The following is a 6108-nucleotide window of genomic DNA, read 5'->3' as shown; positions in this document are numbered from 1 at the left end:
TCCTTCTCGTCGCCAATCTTTTCGCTAAGGCTCTTAAACTCTAAAACTATATTTTTAAACTCATCCAAATTGTTTGATAGTGTTTTAGCAGAATCCATCTTAAAGGTGAAGAACTTTTCCCTTAGAAACATCTTGTCAGGTAGACCCTTAGTTGCATAGAGACCTTCTAGCTTGACCCACATTTTGTAAGTCGTGTCTTGATTGATCACCTATCTCAAGATGCTATCACTGAGATTAAGAACTAAAGTTCCATAGTCAGTAAGTTCCATATCTTCCCTTTCTTGAGTTGTTAACGTAAGTGGCAGAGTTGATGGGTCTAAAAGGGTTCTATGAGATTTCTGTTGTCCAAGAATAGCCTTGATTTTGATCTTCCACAAACCAAAATCACCATTTCCATCGAACTTTTCTATCTCAAATCTTGCAACATCCATCACTGACCTGGAAAGTATTGAGATTGGTGTCCTAATTCTCCCGTGGTCTCAGAGTTTGTAAACATTTTGTACACATTGTTATTAATAAAATAAATGTTATTTTATTTGTATCTACTCAAATCCAATAAACTAAGATCCGTGGTTATTTCATGTAACTTAAGCATGTATGTGAGACATACAAGTGGATCATGCCTTAAGTAATAACCTAAATGGTCTGTAGTATAAGGATAAATGAGGAATACTTTATCCTTGTGACACTACGGATACGACCTGTTTTGTAGATGTTACAAGTGTTGTAAAGTGCTACAAATGGTCTGATCCTGACCATTCATGTGAAGACATGTGAGCGGGGGTATCCTATACAAAGAGTTTGTATAAGATCGGACCACGAGATGATTAGTCTCTTTATATAACGTCGTTGTTAATTGAGACTTACATTTCACTAAAATGACCATAGGTGACATGACCTTAATCCTGAGTGAGTTATGAACTTCTGCATGTAAGGGCGGTCTTTTTATTAGTATGGGTAAGAGTGACCAGACTGCCAACTTAACAAGTTTACCTTTTTGGGGATTCATCTGATTGGGGAGCTGGGAACTCAGCTACACAAGACGGAATTCACTCCTTCCCCAAAGCAGGGGTAAGTAGATAAATTGCTCCCTTAAGGGCTAATTCTGGGTCTTGACCATAGTGGCCACACCCTCTCTTTGGAAGAGAGGACTCAGTCATAGTAGGACTATGACTTATTGTTCATTAAAGGAATCAGTGGTACTTAAGGAGTTAGATGTAACTACAGGGGTAAAACAGTAAATTGGCCAACTATACTTACGAGCGATTTGTGAAGGGTCATCGCGCTGTTGATTGATTATATGGACATAGAAATATATCTGTAGTGCGAAGAGTGCAACTGTCAGTCTTTAGTGAAGTGACCAACAGTTAACTGATCTCGTGATTAAAGAGTTTAATTAGTTATTCATGTATCGTTGGGGCTTCAAACTACTGGTCCATAAGGTCCCCTTGGTAGCTCAATGGATTCAAGTTGAGAATCAATTTTTGGGTTAGTTTGAAGTGTTCAAATTAACTAGAGGGAATTTGATTATATAAGATATAATTAAATTGGTTCGATTATATGTGATATAATTGATTTGATGTATTAGATGCATTAATTGGAGGAATTAATATAAATATAATTTATATTAAATAAAGAAGAAAATAAATATGGTTTAAATATTACATATGATGTGATATTAAAACTATAAGTTATAAATATAATAGGATAAGTTGGTTATTATATTTATTTATAATAATAAAACAATTATATGATAATTGTGGGTGGTTATTTAGTTTCTCCTTTAACCGTACAAGTGTAAGGTTAATTTCAGTTTTTTATAACTGAAGGATAAAATGAAAAGAGTTTTCATTTTGCTAGAAGGTCGCTTCATTATTGGCTTAACTAATACTTTACTCACGAGAGATTACACGATAGCCCTCAGCGAGAGATTAAACGATCGTGTAAGCGATTAAGCGGGATTTGTTAAACGATCGTGTAAGCGAGATACTAAGCGATCAAGTGAGATTTGATAAACAATCGTGTAAGCAAGATACTAAGTGATCAAGCGAGATTTGCTAAACGATCGTGAAACGATTGAGCAAAAGACTAATCGATTGGTTAGACAATTTCTCATGAGAGTGAGGTTTACTAAACGATCAAGTACTCTAAGTCTAAGTGATAGATAGAACCTTTCTCCCACTTACTTGATCGTTTAGTTCGATTTTTTTCTTCCTTCTTCCCTCTACCAAATTCACACAGAGCCCACACTGATGACGAAAAATTAGTTATCAATTACTTGACGATTAAAGCTCTGTGGACGCAATATGCGATGCATATCTTAAGGTATGTGTTGATTATCATGCGTCGGTGGTCATGCGTTGGAGTGAATGATGTGTTAATGAATGTATGCGATGACTTTGCGTTCCTGTCACAAGTTCTTGCGCTCAGCTCAAGTATAATGCGAGCGCAAGTTTCTCGGGTGATCCGAGGTCGAACTCAGGGACTTGTAGCTAGATGTATGCGGTAATGTGCATGCGGCGGTTGAATAAAAGAATGATGGTGGGGTTTTTATGCTAACACTACTCCTATTCCTAACTAACAGACAACGCAATGAGAATATGAATGAGAGGTAGAGACACGACAAGTCTTGATGGGAAGTAAGTGGATGGAAAAATCGATAAAATGTGAGGATGTCTTCATTGCAACCCTAAGCTTGACTGCAAGGGCAACCTTAGCCAACGCAAGCTATGCGATCATGCTACACACGCTTGAGCCTAATTCTAGGATGCATGCGATGTATATGCGATAGTGCCGAGAAACCTATGCCTAAACCTCCATACCCGCTCACGGGCTCTTGCCACATGAGCGTGATAGCCGCATATCACCACCATATCCTACTTCCTGGATGCATGCAATATCGTCTCCGTAGGGTGTATACGATGTGTGATAGAAAACGGAGCTTATTCCTAAGTTCCCCATTCTTGCTTATGCATTTCAATCCGCTCTCTCGAGTCTTAGATTTGGATTTTAGACTACTCTTCCAAGTATGCCTAAATGATGAATGATGGGCTCATAAGACAAGATAACCGCATGAACTTGGCTGACGCAAGATTATTCCTATCTCTAGTAAACATTAACTTACATTGCTTAATGCGACCAACCATTTACCCTTCTAAGCAGTTAGTTATTGCTGACTTTACTCATAGAAAAGCGTTGTGTCTGCCTATAGACAGGCGTTATACAGCTTCACACTAAGCAAATAAGGTTTTCTCACACACTCATGCAACACACACCTCTCGGTGGTTTGCTACATGCTTCATACCTCTAATCCACATGACTAAGTGCACGATACTCTAGCAATCTCACTAAGTGATGTAATAAAAGTTAAGGATGCTAAGTAAAGAAGATGGAGATGGAATCAAAGGAAACATAGAAATGCATTAAACACATAATGTATTAATTCCTTAATAAAAAAATGTAATACAATACAATATAAGAAAAGAAGAGAAAATGAAATGACCAGCTGGAAGCAATGTCTTGCTTCCAGCAGATGTGTGTCAAGGCTGCCGGTGGTGCCATGGATAGGCAGTGGAGCTGACTCTCCCGAGATCTAGCTCCGCTCAAAAGCTTCGGTCGTCACTTGGAATGGAATAAGGAGATGAAGAAGTCTCAAGCTTTCTTCTCACGCATTAGTCTGGATCGTAGGGATAACACTGGATAAGTTGAAATTCTGCTCAACGGCCTCTATTTAAAAGCTTGAATCGCCGATAACATTAATGGACTGCTCTGATTCTGATATTCACGGCGCGTTAGTCCTTTTCTGAATCTCTGCTGCTAACGGCGTGGTAGGAGAAATGTCAAAATCATGTTTTGGTTTTCCCGAGATATGCGTTGATGTGTTCATTCCACCAATCTTGCATTGATCCCTCTATCATGCGTTATCATGTAGCCGCAATCGTGCAGTGACTGCATTCGCTTAATACCGCAACTTCTACACGATGATCGCAATCGCTTGACGATCGCAACTCCTATGCGATGGACGCATGCGACTGATTACCGCAACACCCATGCGTGGGTCGAATGCGTTCGCCTTTGCGATGGAGAGTTTCTCCGCATGCGGTCGTCTATGTGGTAGTCCGGCTTCCGCGTTTGCGTCCACTTTCTGCGTTGGCTACAAAAATAGACAATTGAACGCATAATAATGGGTTAGCCGAAATTCTCAATACTGAATGCCGCAAGCTCATTTTCTCATGAATTCCTAACATAATTGCCGCATATTCTACTTAATATCCCTAATAATTCTAAATAAAAAGGCCTAAGATGACATGCATTTCTGCATGTCATCACACACCTCCTGGATTCTCACTCCAAGGATACTAAGATTACCAAGTGGTAGTGTCGAAGGGTTGCTATTCGAGGAGCATACTGTTCGTGATTGTAAGCGACAGCGAGAGATTGGCTAGGCAATTACTCACGAGAGTGAGATATTGTTGTTTGTTCATGAGAGCGAGAGATTTCTAGAAGAAGAGTTCTTCAAGGTATGTCTCTCAATTCTTGTTGTATTTAGTTATGAAAGTATGCTGTAATTTTCTTTATAATGCACAACTATTCTTGTATGTTTGTGAATGCATTTATTCTTACACAATGGCTTGGAAAGATCTTGCTTCTGCTCATGGAGATCTCTATTTAGATTTCCTTTAGAAAGAATTCCGAGAATGGTTTTCTTGAGTATCTTGATGCTTCAAGAATGCTGATCTTGATGATCTTCAATCGCTCTAATACCAAAATTTGTTAGGTTATACTATTTTGTGTAGTCCCCAATTAATTAAGATCAATCATGAGTTGGTGAAGAAATGGCTTACGAAAGCTCTGTTTCTTCAAGTAAAGCTATCTTTGTTTTTCTCTCTTATTCGATAAGACTTGTTAAATCCTCGATTTGTCAATACCCGTTACTCGATGAGTTTCTGCTTGTTACTCGATGGATTTTTCCTTCTATCCTTGATGAGTTTCTGTTCTTTTCTCGATGGAACTCGATTAGTGTTAACCTTTACTCGATCCTACTTGATGAGAATTAATCTTTACTTGAAACAACTCGAAGAGGGAAATTCTTGACTCGATGCTACTCGATAAGAGAAATTTGTGACTTAATGCAACTCGATACTCTGAAAATGTTGTGATTTGATTACAAGATCGTGTTTTCTTGATTTGCAGAGAAACAGATAAAGATTGAAAAGAAGAAGATAAAGAGAAGAAGAAAGAACATGCAGAGTTACGTGGTTTGGCTAATAAGCCTACGGCCACGGGAAGATTCTCTTTCTTTCTCACTTGAAGATTGCTTACAGCAGTTGTTGTTTACAAAAAAATAGAAAGTACAATGAATTTTTTTTATTGTTCTGATCAGTGGTATTTATAACACATACCATCTGACTATTACAAGATAAAGTTTGTTATGTAAACTAAACTAGCTGAAAAGGTATTTGAGTCACTAGTTTTACACATACCCTAGCCATTTCATCACCAAGAATACTAGTGAAGGCTCTAGTGCAAAACCAAGTGCTATCCTACATATGGTTAGAAAGCAGTAATAGAACCTAATTTATGAACCATGGGTAGCTGTAGATCAGATTCTGTTAGGATGGCTTTACAATTCCATGTCTTAAGAGATTGCAACACAGGTAATGAGTTTTCAAACTTCTAAAGATGTATGCAGAGCTACCCAAGAGTTAGTAAGTGTTCAATCTAGAGCTGAAATTGATTATCTAAAATAATTATTTCAACAAACACGCAAGGATGCTTTGAAAATGGGTGAGTATCTAGCCTTGATGAAGAGATATTCTGGTGGACATGCCCTTGTTGGGAGGCAGGTCTCTGTTAGTGGTCTTGATTCACATGTATAATTGGGGCTTGATGAGGAATACAACCCTATTGTAGTGACTATACAAGGAAAATCGAAATCCGCTGGTCATATATGCAATTAGACATTCTCTTATAAAAAAAACGTCTTGAGCATCAGCTAGTTGTTAAATTAGGTGTACATAAAATGTCTAGATTATCTTTATCTACTAATCCTATATCCTTTAATATGATACAAGTGTTGGGAATGTCCTAAACTCGCAGTTCGTAAAT

This window comes from Benincasa hispida, chromosome 8 (genome assembly GCF_027475165.1).
Source record: "Benincasa hispida cultivar pf3 chromosome 8, pf3_genome.v1.1, whole genome shotgun sequence".
Classification (NCBI taxonomy): Eukaryota; Viridiplantae; Streptophyta; class Magnoliopsida; order Cucurbitales; family Cucurbitaceae; genus Benincasa; species Benincasa hispida.
This window is presented reverse-complemented; position numbering follows the sequence as displayed.